Raw genomic sequence first — 27417 nt, 5'->3', positions numbered from 1 at the left:
AGAGGTTGTATGTATCCTAAACTAGTATTCTTTGATCAGTTGAATCTAATTGATTCAAACCAGTAGCTTTATAAATAATGACAGAATAAGTCTTTAATAACAAGATTGTAAACACAAATTGAATTATTTTTTTAGATCCTACCACATTAGTATAAGCATGTTAAGAAATGTGTTCTTAATCTCAATAGTCATGGATGGCAAATTGCAAACTGCAGCTCAGTCAGTTTGCACATTGCAGTTTTGTCAGTCATGCCTCTATAAGATTCTTGTTGGGGGGAACTGGGTAGACATTGCTATCTTAGGGTTTGTACTCCTGCACAAAACATCATGACCAAAAAACAAGTTGGGGAAGAAAGAGTTTATTCAGCTTCCACTTCCAGATGGCTGTTTATCAGCAAAGGAAATCAAGACTGGAACTCAAGCAGGTCAGGAAGCAGGAGCTGATGCAAAGGCCATGGAGGGATGTTACCTACTGGCTTGCTTGTCCTGGTTGCTCAGCCTGCTTTCTTATAGAACCCAGGTCTACCAGCCTAGGGATGGCACCACCCACAATGGGCTGGGCCGTCCCCCCTTGATCACTAGTTGAGAAAATGCCTTACAGCTGGATCTCATGGAGACATTTCCTCAACTGCTCCTTTCTATGTGATAACTCCAGCTTGTGTCAAGTTGACACCAAACCAGCCAGCACAATTGCACCTGTCTCTTTTGAAAGGTTTTGGAAATATATTTCCACTGAGGGCAAAGGACAAGTTTGCATATCTAACGCCTAACATTTGCACACATGTGAACTACCCTCAAGATACACACTTGCACACATCCTATAGTTGATACACTTTTTCTTTTTAAATAAAGAAGGGTTTATTTTGGCCCATAGTTCAATAGTACACCCATTATGGCAGCAGGTACTTGAGGTAGCTGGCCATATTGTTCTCACTATCAGGAAGCGGGAGCAGTGAATGCTTGTCATGTTCAGCTGGACTTGACCTTGTTATTCCATACATACAGAACCAATGTTCACGAGATGGCCCTGCTGAGAGACAAGGTAAGTTTCTTTAGAATAAGACTTCATCTCCTAGAAATTTAAGGAGTTTAAGTTGGAGAGGCAATTATGAAGGGAATCATAATGGCTATAAACCCTAGCACTTACTGAGTACTTAACATATACTAGGAGCTGTATGAAGCACTTCAGAACCATTGATTCATAAGGACAACAATACAATGATGTAGAATCTTGACTTGCCACTTTTGTAGGTGAAGAAGCTGGAGTTAAGAGATGCAGAATCACTTGCATGAAGTCATACCGCTGGTATGAGGATTTACATCTAAAGCCCAAGTTCCTAAATTTCCTTTCTAACTATACCATTGTGCTGCTAGTCAGGGCACATGGCTTCATTTCTTCTTCTAACAGCAAACTATCATGTGCATCTGTAGAACATGGAATCTACAATCCTAGGGTTGGGACCCTGACAAGCTACAGGGACGTCAATCAATCTGTGAACAGTAAAAGACAAACTACAATGAGCTTATCAGATGTATTTATTTTTAATGATACATGACGAGTAATGACATTTAAAGGTACTGCAAACTTTGAAAGAGGAAAGAGAGGGAGCTTAGCATGGAACAAATTCTCAGCAGCAAGGGCTTTCATCTGCTTGATAGTTTTGGCTCTGGCTGTCCCTGAATGTTTATAAAGGAGGCAGCAATTGGGGTTTCTACACTCTCTCTGTTCCCTTCCCTCCCTGGGCAATGATTCAGCTGATATTTTCCCATCCAACTCAGAATTACCATCGACTTGAGCCAGGTTTTTGGTGGCACCAAATGAGTGCCCTTTTGTGTGTTCTCCTGAGAGGCTCCATGGCTCAGTGGCCATCTTACCTGCTCTGTCCACCATCCATTGTTCTGCTCATCCATGTGGCTTGTGGTCCTCCTTTATTTTCTCCTTTAATATTATGGGTTTCTCTGTTTCCTTCCAGATGAAGGCTTTTTAAAATAATTTTGCTTTCAAAAGAACCTGCCCCCATAACCCTAATTGTGATTTCCATAATGGCTAAAATAATTTCTTTAAACAATGCTTTTGGGCTCTTGTTCATAGAATGTTTTTAAACTACTTTGAATCTGTGACAAGAAGAGAACTGTAGACCCTTCTGCTGGAAGTGTATTAAATGTGGACAAATTTTTGCATGTGTTTTCTTTCTGTGGGGGCATGGAATTCATGTTTCTGGAATGGCCAATGTGTCAAATTCATGGCTTCTGAAGCTGTGGTGGAGAATGGCCCAGTTCATAGGTTTGTGGAAAACCAGAAGCTTTAGAAGCTTCAATTGTCTAACATGACAATCTGTATGATGCCAAAATTCAATTATGAAAGGCTTCTGGCAGAACTCTTTTGGAGTCATATTACTTATTTGGCTACTAAGCACCAATCGTGAGATATTTCATGGTTAGAAAAGAGAAAACAGGAAGAGAATTGCATGTCATCTCAGTCTGTCATTCTGATGTGTGTGGCTTTAATGGAAATGCAGTTTTCTTTTCCTTTTGCTAAAAATATATTTTCTTATTAAATTATGTGTGTTTGGGTATGTGAGTGTGTGACTGCATATGCCCATAGAATCTAGAAGAGCCTACTGGGTACCCATTAGCTGGAATTTTAAGCACCTGCGATGTAGGTTCTAGAAACTGAAGTGGTCTTCTGAAAAAAAGTCTCAAATGTTCCTAAACATGAACCTCAGAATTGTAGTTTTCATGGGTTCCATCAGTAAAAAACTGATTGAAATAAAATTCTGACAAAAATCATTTTTTTGTCTCATTTATTCCAGCATGGAACTGAACTTAATAGAGAATGTGTTTTATGTGATTTATGTTAATTCTGAAAAGCACTAATCCTGTTCATGGGAAAAGGTCTTTTGTGTCAGTAAGAAGCCTTGGGATTTGATGAGTGTTGATCCCATACTATGGATTTCAAACGGTCATTGCCTGAACTTTTAACATTCCAAGTAGAAAACACATTGGATCTTTACTGGTTGGAAGCAAAAATGGCATCTGTCTGGACTGTGCTATATGATACATAAAGGAGAACTTGATAGTTCCCATGAAATAACTCAAGACGTCAGCCTGGTTCAACAGCCTGGGTAATGCAGGTAGCAGAGTTAAATGTAGTAAGATGAGTTGGAAGGAGATGGAAGACGCTATACTGGAAGGATGTTTGACAGAGACTAGGACAAAGTCAAGTCATGGACAAGAGATGCAGCGTCAGAGTGAAAGTGCTAGAATGCTGTGGAGCTGTCCAATGTTTGGCCCTTCCTCCCTCCTTCCTCTTCCTCCTTTGCTGGGGGACAATCCTAGGGCTTGTCGCAAGTTAAACAAATGCTCCACCAGTGATTGAAAATCCTTACTTTCGTGAAATACAGTTCAAATGCCTGTGTCCTCCACGCCTACACTGCTGCATGGCAATCTAACCTGGTGAACCTCAGAGATCTATCCAACACTAGCCTTGAGGCCTCTGGGCATTTGGAAAACGAGTAAGTTTTCTATCACACACTCAGACACGACACCCTTCTTAATTTTGAAATGGAGGGAAGGTGTGGTGGAGTAAAATGACCTGGAAAGCTTCTTTCTTTTTTTTTTTTTTTTTTTTTTTTTTTTTTTACTATGGAATAATTGACTCTCTCCTCTGGTTTAATATGAGCTCTTTTTATACATTTTAGAAGGCTGTGGTGGAGAGTAAGATCAGCCGTTCCTCATACCTTCATTCCCGTTCATACGGCACACGTGTGGCCTGCGTTGGGGGTATGGTAGTAGCTGACTCAGTGATTTCATTCTCAAACATTTCAACCTCTGGAGAAATGTAGCTGGAAAAGATTCATTTTAGTTTATAGTTTCACTAGTACTTATATTTCTGTATTTTCCCACTGCTGTTAATTTCTTTTTCTACCTAAGAGTAAAAATTAACCCATGATGGCAAGGGTGAGGTTTTGTTCTAGTTTTCTTTTGTACATAAAACCAGTTCTTGCATCCCACTCCGTTTTCATGCTGGCTTGTCACTTAATTGCAGCTAAATGGTTAGTTAGTTTTAGAATTGACTTGCCAATTGACAGTCTTTGCCTTCAGTGACTACATTTAAGGAAAAGGAGGCATTCTCACAGATGGAGTGCCCACAAAGAGCCATGCGGTCAGAGAAAAAGGGCCACTGCAAAACGGAATGAGGACTGAGATGCTGGCATCAAACTTGGTACATTGCTTGCCTTTCTCTTGTCAGATATCTTTATGTTTTCTTTTTAATAAATGACATCACCTGGCTAAGCTAGACATTTTTTTTTCTGAGATTGTCAGTTCTTTTCAGCTGTTTTGCTTTTTTTTTTTGGGAGGGGCAGTGTTTCAATACAAGCTTATTAAACATAAGAACAGACTAATCACATTTGGTTCTTAGACATAGCTTGGTTTTTCAAACAGAGACTATGTAAAATTGCTAATGCAATTATCTTAGGATTTTACATATGCAATTGTTTATATTTTATTTTATTGTTTAGTTTTCAATAATACTGCTAACAATAAAATAAATGGCTTAATACATTGAGTCCTTTGATAGAAATAAAACTATTGTCAATCTCCATTTATTTTTATTTCCTTTAGTTTCTCTTAGAAATATTTTATAGTTATTAGAAAATATTTGTACATGAGAGAGTTTAATTTAAACTATATATACACACACATACATGTATACATATATGTATTATACATATATACATGTATACATACACACCCCTTCCCTCCTCTCCCCTTCCATTTGATCTTATTTCAGAAGATCTCACACACACAGGTCTAATTTCATTCTTTTGCAGGTGAACATCCAGTTTTACCACCACCATTTACTGAGGAGCATTTCCTCCCTCTCCAGTATGTGCTTTGGCATTTTTGTCAAATATTAAACAGTCAATTTAAGGTGCATGTGGCTTGTCTTTACATTTGTCCCATTGGTTTACATGTCTGTTTGTGTGCCACTCCCATGCTGCTTTAGAGTTTTTTTTTATTAATAACTCCATTTATTTATATCTCAGATAATATCTCATTCCTCAGTTACCCCTCCACCATCCCCAGTACCCCTTGCCCCATTGGCCCTCCCTGTTGTCTGTATGAAGGACTCACCCCTCCTCAGCCCTACCACTCCAGTATGCCCCTACGGTGGAGCATGAAACCTCCCCAGGACCAAGGGCTTCCCCTCCAATCTGTCAGCATGGCTATCGTCTGTTACATATGTATCTGGAGCTATGAATCCCTCCAGATACACTACTTGGTTGGTGGTCTAGTCTCTGGGAGAACTGGGTGGTCTGGCCAGCCTATGTTGTTCTTCCCTTGGGGTTGCAATTCCCCTCTGCTCCTCCAGTCCTTCCACCAGCTCTCCCACTGGGGTCCCTGAGCTCAGTCTGATGGTTGGCTTCAAGCATCCACATCTGCATTGGTCAGCTGCTGGCTGGACATCCCAAGGAACTACCACACCAGGTTTCTCTCAGAAAGTGTCTCTTGTCCACAGCAATAGTGTCTGCAGACATGGTGGATCCCCAGGTAGGGCATTCCACCATACTGTTTTTATTTCTACAGCTCTGTAGTGTAACTTAAGATCTGGAATAACATCCCTCCAGGATTGTTCATTTTGCTCAGGATTTCTTCTTTTTGTTTTTCTTTGTCTTTTCTGCAAACCAGGATGGTTTTTTTTTTTTTTTTTTTTTTTTGGTTCTGTGTGAACTTTAGGATAATTATTTTTCACTTCTGTGAAAAATAAGATAGCATTTACATAGAAAATCAATAGAATCTGTAAATGGGCTAAAATGTTTATTTTTCACAATATTGATTCTGCTAATTTATTATCATGGGATATTTTCGTAATGTGTGTGTGTGTGTGTGTGTGTGTGTGTGTATTTTACTCTTCCTTCAGAGGTTTACAGTTTTCATTGGAGAGGTCTTACAGTTAGGTATATTTCTAGATAGTTTATTTACATTTAGACTATGGCAAATATGAGAATATCCATTATTTCCTTCTCCATGTATTTGTTGGTAGTACATAAAAAAGCCATTAATTAGTACAAGTTAATTCTGTATCATTTCATGTTACTGACTTGTTTATTGTTTCCAGATTTTTTGGGTAGAATTTTTGGAATCCTATACGTACATCCACACTAGTTCTTAATTGGCTTTATCAGATTATTTCTTCTACTATTTGTAATTCACTTCCTCTTGCTGAAAATTGATTCTTTCCCCCTCACATTGACATATTAAATGAACTTAGAATTAAAAATTAATTGAACAAATTTTAGTTGATAATTTCAGATATACCTATCTTTGGTTAGTCTGGTGGATTATTCCTTTTTGTATTGCTATAGCAAATTGTCTTACAAAATCAAGGGCTTTACTTAGTTCAGAATTCTAGAGGTGAAGGCACCAAACAGCATTAATATCAGTTTTGTGAAGAAGGAAGCCTCTCTCTGCCATTGAATTTTGGAGAATTGGAAAGGATACCAAGTATGGACAGAAGACATGATTGTGATCGAGGAATCAAGACACCAGGGAGGGGCCTACCCATGAAGGTATCAGCTTTTCCCTAGATCAAATCCATTCTTCCTAGAGGAGACCTGCTCCTGTAATGCACCATTTAGTCATCTGAGAATAATCCTTATAACACAAAGAACACCTCTTAAAATTCTACCCTCATAATGGTGCCACATTTGGGACCAAGTCTCCTGCACATAATCTCAGGAAATAATGTATAAAAATCACAGAATCAACATTTTTGATTATGTTTCTTAAAGTCAGATGCTATTTTTGTGTATTCCTGTTCATGTATACTCAGGTGCACATGTGTGTGAAGATACACATATGCATGCATATTTTTGTTGAGAGTAGAGGACACCATCTTTCCTACTGGCCTGGGAAGAGGTGATCTCATTCATTAGGCTAGGCCATCTGCTCAGTGAGCTCCAAGGATCTGCCTGTCTCTACTGTTCTAGTTCTTGGATTTTAGGTATACACCATCAATGCCTAAACTTTTGTATTACTACTTGGGATCAAGCTCGGGTCTTCACATTATAATGTATAATTCAATTTATAATTGCTTTATAAATCCTTTACCAAACAAACCATCTCCGGAACACCTCCTGACTTGTTTTGGGAAAATGTTCTGCCTGTAAATTTTGGAGAAAGTGTCTCACCATATTGTTTTAGTTAAAGAATATTTCAAACATAAAATAATACATACATATATTGAAAATACAAAAAATACAAAGGACAAAAAGAGGTGTGCACTGTTTTTTTCTGCCAGTTTCATGTGCAAATTTCACAAGGGTGTTTACACTGTATGGCTTGATATGTGTTACATTTTATTTAACTTTGTGGCCCATATTTGAGAGTACTGTACTGTGTGTTGATTACAGATGTCCTTGTTTAACATCTCACTTTAGTAAGAACATCCTTTCCAAGTCGCTTTATAGAATATTACTAGGCAATGTTCACATTTGACTTGTTTATACTTGATTACAGTTGATTTGTGATCAAGTCACGAAAACACAAGGTTAAGTAGTTTGTTTTTCTCGGCAGGGATTCTCAGGGATATGAATATGCTTACATCTCTTATAACAGAGAGGAGAAAGATTCAAATTGCTGAAGCTTATGCAAGTAGTGTAGTATCCCAGGTATTTTTCAAAATAACCTTTTATTGAAAATACACGTGAGGAAATTAATTTCTGGAGTTTCATTTTGTTTTTGTTTGAGATACAATGACAAGTCTGCATAGATCCAGTGGTTTATAAATAAAAGAATTTTATTTCTCTTAAAATTAAGGTACTAGTAAACTCAGTGTCTTGTGGAGGTCCTTTTTCTGTTTCATATTTGGCTATGTTTTTGCTGTATCCTAACATAACAGAAGGGACGAGGAAGGTTTCTCAGTCTTTCTCAATATGAGCACGAAGCTTATGTGTACTTCTTAACTCTCATGAGCTATTGACATCACAAGTAGACCACATCCAAATAATTTCACACACATACTAGGATTTTAACATATCAAACATCCAGTTTATAAGAAGTTCTAAGTATGGAGTTGCTCATGGCTTTACATTCCAAAAATTCTACGACTAAACTATTTATAGCTCATGAAGCTACTTTCAACTTTTAAAATCAGGAGCACATGTTGAATTTTGTTAAGAGCTTTTTGGGGCACCTACACATTCCCACTTTCATCTGTATGACATGCTGAAAGGTTTTAAGAATATAAACCTGCCTTTATTGCATCTCCTTTCACTCAGTCTCTCTCTGCATATACTAAGGATGGCAATGATATTGCCCTCAAAGAAATGCAGAATTCAATAAGGAAATGCACACAATACGCTCAACACCATTCCTGTAAAATAGTAATCTGTCATTTGGATGACATAGCTGTGGCTACAAACCATAATTTTTGATAAGTGGTTCTTTACTTTTAATTTTTTCCACATGATGTGTAATTGTTTTACTTTTTCATTTAAGGTAATAGTTATGTAGGTGGATTTCTATTTTAATTAGTTAAAGTGAGTGACTGAGTTCTTGCTCTATAACATGGTGACAATAAATGTGTCTTGAACAGCATTTGTTTTAGGAATTTGAGATTTCTGTACTACAGAGGTATGTTATCAGGGATTTTAAAAAATGGTTGTCCCAAATACACTTGGAAGGGTGTATTTTTAATTTTTGTTACAGGACACCAAATTTAATTTATAGTTATTCCTTTAAAATTACTGAATTATTTCTTAATAAGTGATATTTACTTAGTTGTTCATTTTTTCTGCTAAAAATTGGTCTTGTCTGATTTATCCTTCTACATTCATTTGCATTTGCCCATTTTTCTTTCTTTTTTTATTGGATATTCTCTGTATTTACATTTCAGATATTATTCTCTTTCCCCAATTCCAACCCCTTCCCCCTCCCATTGCCTCCATGAAGGTGCTGCTTCTCTCAAACACCTTCTCCCACCTCAGTGCCTTGGCATTCCCCCACACTGGGAAAATGAGCATTATCTGTACACAAGGCCTCTTCTCCCATTGATGTCAGACAATGCTATCCTCTGCTGCATATGCACCTGGAGCCACTGGTCTCTCCATTCAAACTCATGGTTGGTGTTTTATTCCCTGGGAACTGTGGCGAATTTGGTTAGTTAATAATTTTGTTCTTCCCATGGGGTTGCAGACCCTTTCAGCTCCTTTAGTCCTTTCTCTAGCTTCTTCATTGGGGTTGCCATGTTCCGTCTGATGGTTAGCTGCAAGCATCCTCCTCTGTATCAGTATGGCTCTGGCATAGCCTCTGAGGAGACATTCATATCAGGTTACAGCCAGTAAGCACTACTTGGCATCAGCAATAGTGCTTGGGTTTAGGGGCTGCATATGGGATGAATCCACAGGTGAGGTAGTTTTTGGATGATCTTTTCTCCAATCCCTGATATTCTATTTGTCCCTTTATTTCCTTTCATGAGCACTTTGTTCTCCCTTCTAAGAAGGACTGAGGCATCCAACTTCTGACCTTCTCTGTCTTTGAGTTTCATAAGTTCTATGAATTGTTACTTAGGTATTCTGAGATTTTTAGGCTAGTATCCACTTATCAGTGAGTACATACCATGAGTGTTCTTTTGTGACTGGGTTACCTTACTCAAGAGTTCCATCCATTTGCCTAGGAATTTCATGAAGTCATTATTTATAATAGCTGAGTAGTATTCTATTGTGTAAATGTACCACTATTTCTGTGTTCATTTTTCTGTTGAAGAACACCTGGGTTCTTTTCAGCTTCTGGCTATTATAAATAAGGATACCATAAACATGGTGGAGGATGTTTCCTTGTTGTATGTTGGAGCATCTTTTGGGTATATGCCCAGGAGTGGTATAGCTGGGTCCTCAGGTAGTACTATGTCAAATTTTCTAAGGAAACCCCTGGCTGATTTCCAGAGTGGTTGTACCAGTTTATAATCCCACCAACAGTTGAGGAGTGTTCTTCTTTCTCCGCATCCTCACCAGCATCTGCTGTCACCTGAGTTTTTGATCTTAGCCATTCACTGGTGTGAGGTGAAACCTCAGGGTTGTTTTTATTTTCATTTCCCTGATGACTAGGGATGTTGACCATTTCTTTAGGTGCTTCTTAGCCATTTGGTATTCCTCAGTTGAGAATTCTTTGTTTAGCTCTGTATCCCATTTTTAATAAAGTTTTTATTTTATTCTTTAGACTCTAACTTCTTGCTTTCTCTGTATAATTGGATACTAGTCCTCTATCAGATGTGGGATTGGTAAAGATATTTTCCCAATATGTTGGTTGCCATTTTGTCCTTAGCTTTGCAATTTCATGAGGTCCCTTTGTTGATTCTTGCCATTGGTGTTCTGTTCAGGAAAATTTCCCCTGTGCCTATGTGATGAGTAAAAAGTATCATTTCTTATCTTTTTTGATGACTTTTTGTTGAAAATCTATTCTATTTAATATTATGATGGCTACTCCAGCTTGTAGCTTGGGACCATTATCGTGAAAAGTTTTTTCCCAACCTTTTACTCTGAGGTAGTGCCTGTCTTTGTTGCTGAAATGATTTTCCTGTATGTAGCAAAATGCTGGATCCTGTTTACGTATCCAGTCTGATAGTCTATGTCTTTTTATTGGGGGAATTGAATACATTGATGTTAAGAGATATAAGGTATAATGATGTTTCTTGCTATTTTTGTTGTTAGAGGTATAATTATATTTGTGTGCTTTTCTTCTTTGGTGTTGCCAGAAGATTAATTTCTCACTTTTACTAGGGTGAAGTTTTCCTCCTGTGGCAGAGTTTTCCATCTATTATCCTTTGCAGGGCTGGATTTGTGGATAGATATTGTGTAAATTTGGTCTTGTTCTTGAATATCTTGGTTTCTCCATCTATGGTAATTGAGAGTTTTGTTGAACATAGTAACTTGGGATAGCACTTGTGTTCTCTTAGGGTCTGTATGATATCTTTTCAGGATATTCTAACTTACATAGTCTCTGGTGAAAAGTCCAGTGTAATTCAGATTGGCCTGCCTTTATATGTTACCTGTCCATTTTCCCTTACTGCTTTTAGTATTCTTTCTTTTTTTTTTTTGAGCATTTGTTGTTTTGACTATTATGGGTCAGGAAGAATTTCTTTTCTGGTCCAATTTATTTGGAGTTCTGGAGTCTTCTTGTATGTTCATGGTCATCTCTTTCTTTAGGTTAGGGAAATTTTCTTGACGACATTTACTGGGCATTTTATTTGTGTGTCTTCACTCTCTTCTACACCTAATGTTCTTAGGTTTGGTCTTCTCATGTGTCCTGGATTTCCTGGATGGTTTGGGTTAGAAGCTTTTTGATTTTTGCATTTTCTATGACTATTGTGTCAATGTTTTCAATGTTATCTTCTGCCCCTGAGATTCTCCCATCTCTTGTATTCTGTTGTTGATGCTCACATCTTTGACTCCCGATGTCTTTCTGTTTTCCAACTGCAGTTTTAAAATATTTGTTTCCTTCACCTGTTTGGTTGTGATTTCCTGTAACTCTTTAAGTATTTTTGTGTTTCCTTTGTAGGGGCTTTACTTGTGTTCTCCTGTTTTTTTTTTTGTACTTCATTAAATGTGTTATTTATGTGCTTCTCAAGGACCTCCATCATCATCATCATGAAGTATGATTTTAAGTCTAGATCTTATTTTTTTGGTGAGTTGGAATATCCACTATTTGTTGTGATGGGAGAACTGGGTTCTGATGTTGCCAGGTTGTCTTGGTTTCTGTTTCTTAGATTGTTGCACTTGCCTCTTGCCATCTTGTTATTGGTGATGATAGGTGATCTTGTTGTCTCTCCTTTGGGTCTGTGGTCTCTGGGTGGAGATTGCTCCAGGGTGTTCGGCTCTCTGGGTAGTCTGTGAGTTCTATGGCAGTGGTCTGGCTCTGGGTTTGCTCCTGAACAGTTCATTCCCAGGCAGCTCTGAGCGGTCTCTCCCTGGACAGTCAGTGGAGAGGGAGTGTAGTCTCATTTGTGGGCTCAGGAGTGAGAGCAGTCTTGTGGCTCCAGGTTCCCAGCAATCTCTCTCTCTCTCTCTCTTGTTTCTTTTAACTTTATAAACTAAAGCTAAAGTTTTCTTTCTGTGGTTTTGTTTCTACTAGTTCCTTTTATCATTTGAACAGTTTGAACTTTATATACAACATTCTGCTAATGTTTTCTATTCATCACTTTGTCTAGAGCAGTGATTCTCAAACATCCTTACTGCAGTTCCTCATGCTGTTCAGAGCTGCTGGTCTAAAGGCCTATGGGTAGTATAAGTTTATTGTAGAACAATTACTCTGATCAAAATAACTCAACATCCAAGTTAGCTTCTTATCATTATTTAGTTTCTCTAAACATAGTGCAACGCTTTGCATGAATTTTGTTGACTTTTGATTCTGGAAAAACTAACCTTTATAAATAGATTTTTCAGGCAGAGATGTAAGTCACTGCAGCAAGGGATGATATCACCTGTGATGATTAATGATCCTAAGGGAACTTGGGGGTTTTGGTTAAGGTGGGTCTTTATTATATCAATTGATTGATTGATTAATTAATTAATTAATTAACATCTCAGTTGTGGCCTCCTCCAGTCCATTCTGAGTTCCTTTCTCCACACCCCTCCTCTTCTCCTCTGAGAGGTTGGATGGGTGGGATCCCCTGGGTATCCCCAAGGTAGGATCTGAAAGGACAAATGCTTTTGAAAATTTAGAATTCGTTTATGTTACCTAAGGAAAAGGATTTTGCTGATAATCTCAGTGAATGAATGTTCTTTGATAGTAGACATATTTACTACTTAAGGAAACCTATTTCCTGAGAATTAGGCTATTCATTGTGATATCTGTGCAAGGGGCAAGTTAACAGTCAATTGTTTGGACAACTGAACTTTTTAAGTGTTTGTGAAACAAACAGTAATGCTACATGGACTTTTATTTTTCTTGGCAAGAATTTATTGCAACAGTGACTTCTATCGTAGATCATAAATCACCGATTTTAGTTCGTTCTCACTTTCAGAAATATCTGCTTTTTGAAAAGAATTATAACCCTAGTTTATTTTAGGTCAGTTTTTGTAAGAAACAAGTACAGTTAAAACTTTGTAATTATGGATTGCATGTATGAAGATAGATACCTACGACTTCATGAAATTGAAAAATCTCTCTCTCCTAGTGAGAGCGAACATTGAAACACGACACACTGTTCATGTGTTTGTGGGAGGAGCGTCTGAAACAAACCCACATCACTGCCATTATACATTAAGATAGCATCTCAATAATGAATAGTATGTAACAGTTGATGGTAATAATAAATGACTGCTAATGGCAGTGTTTTGTACATAGTATCATAGATGCAGCGCACACATACTTGCTAATGTGCTTTGCTATAAAATAGCATGCCACAGTGTTCCTGCAGAACTTATAACTCTTACGTTTACCATGTTGATGATCACATTATGACATCACAGGCTGACTATCTAGGATTGTATGAGTTCATGTCTGAGGTTTATGGAATATTGAATGATAGGTTGAAAAGCATACCTATAGCCTTGTTTAAGACATAGGTGACTGTGTTTAGATTATGTCTGTTTATCAAATTTGAGAATAGCTTTAAAAATAATTTATAATAAAAGAATTTAAACCTTTTGTATTATAATCAAATGTTTTAAGTCAACTTATTTTGTTTTGAATAGTAGAGATCTTTCATTTAGACTTATCTGGCCATTGATAGCAGTAGTTTCATCAATATTAACATAATCCCAGGGCTGCCATTCAGATAAATATTAATATTAATAATATAGTAACATTTTATCTTTCTTCTTACAATGATGGGGCCACTACTATGTTACATATATTGTATATAATACTATGTTACAGAGATGACTTTTAAGGATGCTTTCTTATGGTATTTTCTCTGGGAAATATTAAGGAAATGATAACTTAAATTCCCTGAAGTGTTACAAATATATGAAAATGCCATTTTAAAGTGTTCAAGTAAAACTGAGAAGAAAAGGTACATATTCAAGGTCAATGAATGCATTCATTCCTCAATTAATGGTGAATTAAAAATTTTTATTTCTAGTTTTATAATAAAAATATAAATTTGTCCTTCTATGACCCCCTCTTTTAAAAATTGTTAATATATATGCATAAGCAAATAACTACCACCTGCCAAATCAAAATAATACTGCACTATTAAGTGTTTTCAAGGGTAATCACTTGGTATTAGGTACCAAATTAGTGGGTAATAAAACCTATGACAACTTAACAGGTTATAGCCTTTTTTAAAATTAATTGGAAATTCTAATGCTAAGATGGTCTGATTCTTGGTTACTTGTTATAACAATACAATTTCAGCATTGGTTATTGACTATTTACTATGTGTGGAATCATCCTAGGACCAAACTTAAAACACAGACAATGACAGCTTTATGACAAACTTAGCTCAACTTAAAAGTTGTAAGACACAGGTCTCTTTCATGTCTGTACCCAGTGGGAAGTGGATGTTCCGATTCAGCAGACCTCCTTTTATCCACTAGACTTTGATAACAGAACATGACTCACATGTTTTGTTTGAATTTCTTGAGCAGATTTGATTAACACTAATTTTATAATTTTTTATTGTATTGAATATAAAATTTCTGTTCATTGCGTTTTTTTTTCTATTAGTTTGAAAGAAAAAAAGTATGTGGCTAAGTAGAAGTTGTTCACATTCTCCTGAATGTTTCAAGGACATTTTTATTTTATGTCTCCTAGTTATTAGACCAATCCAGCAGACAGCCCTCTCTTTTGCCTCTTTAGGTATGAAACGGCAGCTGTTATAGAGACACAGCTTGGGTACTGCTCACCCAGTGGAGCAGAAGTTAATCACCATTTGAAAACAATTGGCTGACATTAGACCAGAGAGTTAATTAAAGAAAAACTGATGAGACAGAATGATATTCATTTTTAGAAAGTTTCTGTGTGACTAATAGCTCAAATCCTTGAAATTAAGAATATAATGTTGGATATCTTATATTGTCATAAATTTCATTTACTTAACTTTTAGATTCACTTAAAATGAGCTTTCTATGTTCCCTTGTTTTTAATTCACTATGCTTGGAAAATCATATTAGCTTGCTCAGTGTCATTTGTTCTTATTATAGTTACAACAGTACCTTCTTCTCTCTTCTTCTTCTTCTTCTTCTTCTTCTTCTTCTTCTTCTTCTTCTTCTTCTTCTTCTTCTTCTTCTTCTTCTTCTTCTTCTTCTTCTTCTCCCTCCTCCTCTTATTTCTCCAACTCTCTCTCTTTCTTTCTTCCTCCTCTTCCTGTATCTCTTCCTTCTCCTCTTCCTTCTTCTTCTTTGCATTTTAGCTTCTCACACATCTTTAGAATAAATTTTGTCTTTTTTCCAGGCCTTACTATCCAATGTCACTGGATGAAACACTATAAAATCTTTCTTGGCTTAAAGCTTTGTAATTTTAAACACATTTACCAGTTTGGTGTCATTGAACTTCGAACCTTCAGAGAGACTTCTACTTCTTTTTATTTAATGGTCTCACTTTCATTGAGATAAAGACATATCTTTTTTTGTTAACTATTTCTAATTTTCCTTGTCTACCTTTCCCCCCATTTTTATTGGCTATTTTATGTATTTACATTTCAAATGTTATCCCCTTTCCCAGTTCCCATCTCTCTCATCTGCTCTCCCCCTGCTTCTATGAGAATGCTACCATTTTCACCTACCTACTCCCACCTCAACACCCTGGCATCCCCCTACACTGGGGAAATAAGTCTTCATAGGACCAAGGTCTTCTCCTTCTATTGATGCCAGACAATGCCATTCTCTACTATATGTGTGGCAGGAGCCATGGGTCCCTCCATCTGTACTCTTCCGTTGGCAGTTTAGTCTTTGGGGATTCTGAGGGTTCTGGTTGGTTAATATCTTTGTTCTTCATATGAGGTTGCAAACCCCTTCAGCTTCTTCAACCCTTTCTCTAACTTCTCAATTTGGAGTCCCCATGTTTAGTCTGATGTTTAGCTGCAAGCATCATAATTTGTACCAGTAAGGCTCTGGCAGAGACTCTCAGGAGACATTCATATCAGGCTCCTATGTTTTAGTGTTCTTTATATTTGTTGTCAAATAGTTATAATTATGATTAAATAATGCTGGGCTTCTGTCTTCTCAAAAGTCTGTGCATTTGAGCATATTCGTCCTGGTTGTGGGTTGCTGTTATTTTATTTACAGTAAGATACACTGTGTCTCACCCATGTGGCCACTTCACTACTTTACAGTTTATGGTTATTTATTCATTTTATGTTCCCTATATATGTATTCTGGGTAGGGAATGTGAGAAAATAATGTGGAAAAAGAGTTTTGAATATCAGAGCACACTCTTTAGTTTATTTAGACAATATATATTAATTATACTCTTTCCCACTCTGAACTCCTTTTGGATAATCTAAACCTTCTTACCCACCCAACCACAAGCCCCAAACCCAAAACTAAAAACCAAAAAAAGAATAATCAAAACAATCAAAATCCAGTAACACAAAAAAATTAATAAAGCAAAGCAAAATGAAAAAACACAGGGGATATATTTTATGTTAGCTAAATTCTCCTGAGTGTAGGCGTCTACCCTGTAGTGTAGTTGATATACCCAATGACAGTCTATTGGAGAAAACTTGGGAAAACCCTTTATCAGCAGGTATCAATTTCAAACAAACTCCTGGTGAGAAATTTTTTGTTACTTCCTTGTACTTTGTGTGTCTTCTTGGTGCTGGTTTATTATTTTTTTCTGTTTTGATAATATGCAATTATTGCATGTGCATTATCCCAGTTGTGTTTGGAAGGTGCTCTTTCTTGGGTGCTATCTACCAGCTTTGGCTCGTCTAACTTTGTATTTTGTGATCTTTGGAGATCCCTGAGCCTTGAGTGGAGGGGTGTGAATAAGACATCCCATTTACAGCTAGGTAAGGGCACACTGTTAACCAGTGAGAGCAGCAGTGGTCACGGATCCTCATTCCAACTTATATTTTAGGCTCAGATATCACTTCCATTATACAAACACAAGGTGTCATAGAAGACAGTTTTAAAGTTGATACTACAAGCAGGGAAAAGCTCATAGACCAAAATTTTGAGTTAACTGAAAATAGACAAAAGCCTTATAGACCAAATTTGAGTTAGCTGAAAGCATTATATAAAGTATCAAGCTAAATCACATCAATATCATATATTCTTGGAGGTCTACATTTTATCCAAATGTAGATACCAATTATCCTAACATGGGTACATTGTATTTCTGGCTAGTGCTCTGCAACTTAAATTATTTTAATTCATAAAATAAAAATAACAAAACTGAAAGGGAAAGAGAGAATACAATATTATTCTTATCAAAAGTGGCAACACTCTTTAAAATCAAAAGCTTGCAAGTAAAAAATCCCTACCAGAAAGATACCAAAGCTTTTCAAGTTATATCTATAAACGGAACTGTGGTCTCAAACAGCATTTATCTCTAAGCCTGAGTTATAGCTCGCTTCATTGCTCCCTAAACACCAAATTTTCCAGTCTAGATGTAGGACATACGGTCTTTAGCTCACTATGCCATGGAACTCAAGTGTGGCACACTTACATTGCCAGCTCCTTGGGAAGAAAAACAATAGCACGGGGCAGTGAAACCTCACAGTAGAAAAGATGTGCAATATAAATGTTGCAAGGCAAGGCTTTCATACTGTGGCAGTTTCTCTGATTCTTAATAGAAGGAGGACACAGCCGTGCGTGGTAAATCAGCGTCCTGGCTCCTCACTGGCTTTTATGATCAGTGTTAATGGTGGCGCTGTCACACATATTATGGCTGCTTTATTTCACAAGGCTCTGAGAGGCACAACAGAGAATGAGCATTTGATAAACACATATTTTTAAAGTCAGCTTTTTGGGCTTTCAGGAATGACCAATGATTCCCAGGAGGGTTTAGGCAGGAGAGGGAGAGAACACAAGTGGAAATGAGGTAAACAGGACCATTTATTTGATGGAAGAATTTGGATTTCACTATAATCTTCATCTCTGCTACAGGTTTGTTCTACCCTAAGTGGAACCAAAATTATTTTTTACAGATTAGCAACTATCTTGGGATTGAAGAAGTCTTATTCTTGCCAGAGTCATTTTTTTCACTTACTTCCTATTCAGTATGGACCTCCAGAGTGCAGTTGGTTTAATGATACTTGCGAGTATCCTGTGAGAGATAAAATCCCTTTTGTCACTTCCAAGACCTATAAGCTCTTTTGTGAGCTTTACCAAGTCATAGAAAGGAGATAATCTTTACCACCTCTCTCCTGTTCTGTGCATTCTGTTTGATATGGCAAGCTAATACAGATGGCCACAACCCGACGTTACCCAATCTTTGTTCCCAGTGGATAGCAGAGGCCACACCAGATGAATAGGGGTCTTCCAGGCAGGTTCTGGCCCAGAAACATTTTAGCAGTGTATATAGGCATTAAAGAAGATAGCCACATTCTTCCCTTCCTCCGGTCTTACTGTACTAACAATCCCTCACATGCTGGGGCCATTATGATAACACATCTGTGTTCTAGACATCTGTTGGTGAAGAAATGGAAGAATTAACTCCAAATGCTGTCTTTTTAGTAAACTCTTCACTTTGAAAATTCTAGTTTTTTTAAAAATCCAGTGTATGAATGTTTCTTTTGTGGCCTGTTTATTCATTCATTTGTTAGTGAAATTATTTATTATTTAAGTTAAGCCAAATGCTCCACTGGTTTGTGTCTACAGTGGTTAGTGAGATTCAGTCACTGTCTATTGGAGGTAAGGTAATCAGATGGAGAAGTGCTATAGCTGTCTGGTGCATGGTGATCTGACAGCCCAGAGAGACCAAGAGATTTGAGGGGTATTCAAGCTGATAATGTTGATAAGGGAAGGGTAATTAAGGATTACATTTCATAATGGAAAATTCCATAAGATGATGCAAATATATTAATACCAACTACCAAACATAATATATAAATCATATTTTATCATTGGTCTTCTTGTTTCCGAGCTACTGAAAAATTATATGGTCTATTAAAAAATTTTAAATACTTAATGTATATTATAGTATAACTATAATCAAAGTAAGAAACATCTTATTATAGTTAAATCATCTATCATATCTGGCTAGATTGTCATTTTATACAGTGACTAAAACCAACTAAGTATCTGATTTATTCAATTTTGGGGATGCAGCTCCCTAGGCCTTATCCATGAAGAGAATCAAGAAGGATACTTAGTGCCAGTCCTGGAGAGGAGTCATTGGTACTGGCAGAGTTTTGGTCGCTGTTGCCTGTTTCTATAGGTAGATAATATAGTGTGCTAGGCCACCTTGAACCATGGTTTCATGGTCTGATATATCAATTAAACAGGCAAGTGTCTAACGATAAGACATTTCATTTCAGTTTTTTGCCTATAAAGTGATGACATATAAGTAGTAAACAATTTCTGTGAGCCAAGTGCAGCTTCTTACCAATGTTGTGTCTACATGGTGTGTTATTAACCATTCATCTTTATTTTTTACTAAGAGTTTCAATAGAGCTTAAATCCCTCATTGACTCTCATTCTGTAGAGCAATGTGGCATTACTTGAGTCTAAGGACGAGGGCTACGTGTCATAACACTTAAATATAGTCAAGTGTCTCCATGCATTAGTGCATTGGGTGTTCACTGTGAAATCGTTAACTTCAATTATCCTCTACGTGAAAAAGGTCTCCATCTCTTTTCTTCCATTTACTTGTTTATTTGAACTTTTATTTTATTTTGCCACAGATGCAGAGAAAGACATTTAAGTACTAATATTTAGAATACTTGGGCATAAATGTTAATTGGGAAAGTTTTTACAAAATAATTATGTCATATTTAATGAATAGTACTGTTGATGTCTACTAGAAACTTAAATAAGATCACGAATTAACTTTGCTGTGCTAATGATTATAATTTCCATTCCCTCTACTCCAAGTTTCTTCTACCTGTCCTCCCATCTGGATCCATCTTTCTTTTTGTATCTCATTAGAAAAGAATAGGCTTCTGAGAGATATCAGCAAACCAGGAAGAAAATCGCTTCTGAGTGTTCTGCTTTTAGTGGGCAAGCAGTGAATTCTGGTAGCAGTGACTCAGTTCTGTCTTTGTGGGCTCAGGTGTGTGAGGACTTGTGAGGCTGTTCTGGTAGCTCAGCCCTCTGCTCACAGGTCCTGAGTACTACTGGCAGTGACCTGGCTCTTTCTCTAGGCCAAAACAGAACCTTTTTCAGATAGCACAGTACTTTCTGCTCTCAGAGAACTTCCGGGGTGCTCTCCCTGGGCCTATATGCTAGGTTCCCGTCTGGGCCAGGCGTAAGAGGGTTTGTAGAGTTAAACTTCAGGCACTGCCTTTCCTGGGCACACCCAAGTTCCCACTAAGTACTGTGCCTTACTGAGGGCCTGTGAGTTTAGTCCTCGAGCACTGGCTTTCCCGGCAGATCCCGATTCCCTCTGCCAGAGGCCCAGCCTTTACTGTGGGATGGAGGGGTACCTTTTCAGCGGGCTCCTCCTAACCCTCCCTGCACTTTGGCTACTCACAGGTCAGTCTCACCAGGCCTGTGTCCCCGGATCTCTGCTGTTCCAGGTGGCAAAGGGCCTGTGCGTTTGGTCTTCAGGCACGGGCTCTCTGGGAAGATCACAAGTCCCTCTATCAGAGGCCGGGACATTACTGTGGTTAAGTTTTTATAAGTGTAAATAAACATGCCATATAAAAGGAAGCTTAGATAATGTACTATTACATACTTCATTGTTTTTATGTAATGTCTTATAGATAACACCACATTCATGTATAGGAATCAATTTCATGATTGTATTTTGCCTAGTATTCTATTTATGAATGGTTCATAGTTTATTCAATTGGTCCCTGTGAAATTATTATTATAAACATTTGCTTTTTATAAATAATTTTGTAGGAATTAGTCATGCTCACAAATGGTGTTTTCTTGCATGGGATGAATTTCTAAAGATAGAAACTTCTCAGGGAAATGCATTTCCATTTGTTATAGATACTGCAGATTTTGATTATTTCAGTTATCTTGGTGACCAGAAATTTGAGAAAGTTTCTTCTCCTAAAATTCTCTGTAATATAGTTATTGTTGGACTTTTAGGTTTTTGTCTCGTAGATGCTAGTGTTTTATTATAACTGTTTTGAATTTCTGTCATCAGGTGAGGTTGTTGTCCCTTCCCTCTGCATGCCTCTTTTCCTTCTCATCTTTCCTCTCTTCTTTTCTCTGAAGACATGATCTTATATAGTCTGCAGTCTTGGAACTTGGGACTATCTCATTTCAAACTCTGAGTGTCGAGTTTTCAGGCATTGTCCACAAGGCCCATTTTCTCTTTCCAGCCCATTTAGAAAGCTTGTCCTACATTCTGCCCATTCCTAACTTTGTTCCAATTTCTGTTGGGTTATGATTAATATTTTTGTATTTCTTAATCTGTATGCCTTTGGATACCAATTGCAGCACAATATTCTTTCTGTAAGGCTGACATCCTTTTCATGTTACGATATCAGTTATAAAGAATTTCTCTGAACAACACTATAAAATTACTAAACTGTTTATTTATTTTTCTTGAGTTGCACTTGAGTAGTTAGGCACATGTTTCAGACCCTAGACTCAAAAGGCCTTTGTATTTGTGTTTTTCCAGTTGAAATAACATTTTCTTGTTTACATTTAATCATGTTGCGTTATGACTGCATTTACTTTTGTCTTCAGCAACATGCTCTCTGCTCCTCTGGACATAAATGAAGAGTTGATTAATTATTTCTAGCCACACTATAGTTTGAAAACATAGATTATAAAAATTTCAAAAGTAAAAGAATAACAACAAACCAAACAACAGTTAAACAATGATACCGAGCTAACTAGATAATTCTCAACAGAGGAATCTTAAATGGCTGCGAATCACTTAACGTAATGTTGAATGTCATTAGTCATCAGGGAAATGCAAATCAAAAGCACTCAGAAAGTCCACAAAATAAACAAATCAAGGACAGCTCATACTGTTGCGGATATAGAGTAAGGGGAAACTCCTCCATTACTGGTGGGAATGCGAACTTTACAATGGCTCTGGAAATCAATTTGGCAATTTCTCAGAAAATTGGGAATAGCTGTATTCCTAGACCCTATATACCACTACTGGGCATATACCAAAAAAATGCTCCACCATACAACAAGGACACTTGCTCATCTATGTTCATAGCAGCCTTTTTATAATAGCCAGAAACTAGAAACAATCTAGATGTTTCTCAACTGGAGAATGGATAAAGAAAATATAGTTGATTTACTCAGTAGAATATTATTCAGCTATCAAAAACAAAGGCATCATGAAATTTGAAGGCAAAATCTAAAATGGTCAGAAAATGTCATTCTGAGTGAGGTAACCCAGACCCAGAAAAACAAACATAGTATGTTCCTTCCTCTTCTTTTTTTCTGTTTTGCTATTCCAACAATTTATGTACTTATTAACTTTGCATCCTAATCATAGTACCTTTTTTTTCCCAGTCTCTCTCCACATGGCTCCTCCCCCTATCCTCTCTTCCCTTTCATCTCTGAAAAGGTGAATGTTGGCCCTGGACTCCAGTGCACCCTAGTACCTGAAGTCACTGCAGGGTTAGGTACATCCTCTCCCGCTGAGGCCAGACAAGACAGCCTATTTCCGGGAACAAGATCCACAGACAGGCAATAGAACAGAGTCAGGGTAAGGCCCCATTCCAGTTGTAGGGGAACCCACATAAAGATCAAGGTGCACATCTGCAACATTTATGTGTGTGTGACTAGGTCCATGCTTTGTATGCACTTTGGTTGGTGGTTCAGCCTCTGGGAGCCCCAAGGCTCTGTTGGTCTTCTTGTGGAGTCCCTATCCCCTTCTGCTTTCTCAATCCTTTCCCCAAGTCTTCTACAGATTTCCTGAGTGCTTTTAGAAGTTGTTTAAAAGAGTGATGGTCTCTGACCTTCTACTTCTCTAACTATACTAAATTAAAATTGTAACAAAAAATAAAAAACACAAACTACTTTTATATTTCTTACACTTTCCAGGTGTGGAAGTAAGTTGATATATATATATATATATCTTCAGACATATTTGATGCAGTCCCATAGCACTAATGTATATTTAGTACCACACCACACAAGACCTATATTTCATATACCTTTCATAGTCTTTACCATAAAGCTGCAAGCCTTTGCTTTTGGTTGTTATAAATGCAGATAAAGAAACAGGGTACATAAGGTGACAAATTATGATCCAAACTTCTTTCCCTTTCTCTTACTCCAGCATCTGTCTTGGTCCTAATTAAGAAGGATGCTTTTGAGATAAACATTTATATGTTTTTATCCAGAGAACAAATTAATTATCTCTAAAACATTTCTAGCTTTCCCCACATCTCTCATTTTAGACATGACAATTAAGTGTCCTAGAGAATATTATTTCCTCGTTTTCTCAAAGAATAATAAAGAATGTTTGTCAAAATACAAATCTTAGTTATTTGTTTATTCTACTACCAAGTTTTAATAAAGAAGATTAAATACTCATCACTGTTTAAAAACTTTCCAAGATTAAATGTTGGGACAAGTAAATTAAAAAAAAATAATTATAGCTACCTGATGTTGGTGATTATAGATACTACTTAGGTGATTTAGAACACAGCTGGATTCATCTGTCCACTCTGAAAGTCAGCATGATGTCAGGGTAGTTAGAAACAAATAGAAAAATAGTTATTATCCTTGGCTTTTCTAAAAGTGAATCTTGGATGGCTGTATCAATATTGTTCAGACAAATTAGGAAAATAACTGTGGTGACTGATTTGGTTTTATGCAGCTTGGGATGAAGAGGCACAAACAACCACACATTTGGCCACAGGATATGATATTACATTAATAATATAAGAAAGAGCTTGCTATAAGATTTGGGTTTGGGCTTTGGGGAAATTTAACCAGATGGGCATTTTTCTAGATTGGATTGTATCAGGGACCAATGTAATTCTGGTATTAGGTATCATAATACACTTGTCTTAATAGAGAAGATTAGAGCAAGGCTAACGTTAAGTAGTATTGGACAATGAACACATTGTGTCTGTGTTCAGAAACCCTACAATAAGCTGTTGATTTTTATTGTCATCATCTGTTATAGGGCCAGGCGGTGTCTTCTGAAATCACTTTTCTGTAAGGAAGTCTATTTTAATAGAACGTCCTGGCCTCAATGGGAGAACCAGGAAAGTATCCTTGTATTGGGTTATGTTCTTCTACACCAGATAATCCACAATTTCCTCCTTTTGTTTAATTTTTACATGAGTATAACTGTATTCTTCAGGATAAACAAAGTTTCAGCTGTGTAATAAAAAACATTTTAAATTCTCAGTGCCCATGAGTTTGTTTGCTATAAATACTCAAAAAAGTTTTCCTTTTTGAGCCCATATTTACACTCTGTTTCTTGAGATACAACATATGTCTTCCCAATTTTGCACAGGAGAGCAGAAGTTAAATACCTCATCATATTTTCTTAGGTTCCATTGGACAGATTCAGATCCATCATCCTTCAAAGAAGTATGATGTGTGTAAACATATATGTATATATAAACATTTAGGTTCTTTCTATATGTTTTATCTTATCTTTCTAAGTATACATTCAAAATATAATGAATTTATGCTCTAGATAAACATACATTAATATATATCTTACACACAACAATCTTTTTTTCGTACTTATCCAATTTTTTTTCATGTAGTTTTTAATTGTGCTCCCCTTTTCTCTCCTCCTCCCAACCCTTCACATATATGCCCTTCTCCACTCTATAATCTGTTTTTCTTTGGTTATTGCTGTTAAATATACATACATGTGCATAGAATTTTAAATGCAATCTACTGAATTGTTTTAGTGTTGCTTGTATGTACATAATTTTAGCGATATCATTCGGTGTTTGGTAGTTTGAGGGGGTCATCCCTGGGGAACACTAATTCTTCTGTTGTCAGATCTTAGTTTATCATAGTTCTTTGCCTAGCAGTGGGACCCTCTAAGATTTCCCCCCACACCAGCATGTTCATCTGGTTTTGTCATTATTTAGATCTTACTTAGGTGTCATAGGTACATCTCCCTTGTCATTTCTAGGAGGCACAATCTCTCAGAAGACTCCCCCTCTCTTTTATGTTGTTTCCCAGGCTTTGGGCAAGGGGATTATATTGTAGTTGTATCAGTTGAAGCTGGAACATATGTGGAAAAGAAAAAAAATGTATGAAGGAAAACAGACACAGACAGACAGAAAGACTTATTTAAAAACTTGGCTCATCAAATTATGGAGATACCAGTGCCAAAGATATGGGACAGATCTTCAGGTTGGAGTTAGGGAAGAGTTATATGGGAGTCTGAAAGCCACATACCTGGAACAATTCCCTTTAGACAATCTTTTGCTCTTTCAATCTTTAAGCCTTTGTCTGATCATGTGGAGGTCACCCATACTATGAATTATTGCCCATGGATATAAAGATTAATCTCATCCAAAATTTACCAACACAGACATTCAGAATTACGTTTAATTAAATATCTGAGCATCATGGGCCAAAGAAGCTAACATAAAGACGTGACCATCACACAGAGCATGCACTGTCTGTAAGAGATCTTTCAGAATGTTGGTATTGGCTTTTTCAAACATATGATTTTGTATACCTGCTAACTTACTAAACTAACATATATATATATATAAATATATATATATATATGTCAGTAGAATTCATATTGTATCAGCACATATCCATTGCATATATGTTATATCAGTGAAAACATCCAACATCTATCTGGAGCTGATAGTTTTATATTCTGTGTGATAGGCAGAATGGTGGCTGCCATTTACACTTTAAAAAGAAAGTAAACCCAAGATGAGTGATTTATGAACACTGTATGGTAAGTGAAAAATCAAAGTATACACATTAAATCTTCCTCATTTTCCAATACATCAGAAATAAACTGTAACAACAAATGAAATCAAATGAAGTAAATTATCATTGAAACATGTAAAAAGAGAGACATTTGGAGCTAATACCATGCACTTATGGGAAAATATTTATAGTTTTACACATATTTAAAAAATGAAAAATTTAAGAACAATTTAATTTTAGTTTTTGTGTCTAATTGTAGCTTCATGGAACACTCAGAATTTCTGTAGTAAGTTTATGAGTGTGTCCTTTTATTGTCACAAACGTAACAGGACGGCATAGCGCTGTGAGTAAATGATGTTTAAGGATTTTCATAATTAATTCTGTTACCGTGTGAGACGTAAGGGAAGCAGAACTCCAGCCCACTGTGTCTGCTGGACCATCTGAAGAGCAAGACATCTGTTGCTCACCTTTGAACTAAGAGATGCCGCAGAGCCCCACTAATGTCTTCTGGCTTTCTTTCAAAAGAACGGCTGCCAAGGCATTATGTAGCAGCTGAAACCATTCCCCAAAAACCTAGCTCTGCACAGGTATGACAAAAACTTAGATGCTGAACAAGTGAAAAGACCACTGTGACACTTTTCTTTTAAATTCCTGTAAAGGGATTCGGAGAGCCTAGGCATGGATAAGAGAAGGCCTTGGGGTTTGAATGGGATCAAATTACATTCCATGTATGTAGGAAATTGTGAAAGAGTTTTAAAAAGGAGCCACTTCTTTTCTCAAAGAAAGGTCATGCAAGCAAGTCAGAAGCTTACTAGTTAAGAAAAGGATTTTGTTCAAAATTACCTCATAGAATATTCTCTGGATGTCTGTTGACTAATGAGTAGTGAAATTAGGACCAGGTCTTATTTTCTCATGGTTTCTTTCTTCACGTTACATTTTTCTAACTGACTTTCACTGTTTGAATGGAGTGAGACAGAGATGTGTTGGGCTCACTAGAAGAGAGAGGCAGAATCATAGAGACATTTGTGCTCGTTGGATGGTTGTGTATTTGTGAATGCATCAAAAATTCTCCTACGTTTCTCCAGTCTATTTTCTATTGATTCATGCTTGTTTTGTATTTATATCCACTCTTAAGAACGACAAAGAAAGAAAAAAAAGGAGAAATCAAGGTGTAATAAGTACTGAGACAAGAAGAAATCTTTGCATTAATTTCTTGGTTCTCGAGTTTTACCGATTCAGAACAAGCAGCGATTTTTCTTTCAATAGCTTTAATTATGTTTGCTGTCACTGACATAAGCCATAGGAATGGACTGAAAAGCAACTTTTGTTTAAGCTGCGTTGAGTCTCACTAAATCCCCCTGTTCTTATCAGCTCTAGGATGATAGTCATTTATGCTAAGAAATACTATATACTTACATTTATTTTGAAAGAAAATCTCTCTTTCAAATTAGTCATTTTAATTTTAGAATCTTAGTGAGAACAAAGTTATATTTAGGTGGCA

The sequence above is a fragment of the Micromys minutus genome, assembly GCF_963924665.1.
Source record: "Micromys minutus genome assembly, chromosome: 1".
In the NCBI taxonomy this organism is placed as follows: domain Eukaryota; kingdom Metazoa; phylum Chordata; class Mammalia; order Rodentia; family Muridae; genus Micromys; species Micromys minutus.
The sequence above is the reverse complement of the archived record's forward strand: the minus strand, read 5'-3'. Positions refer to the sequence as shown.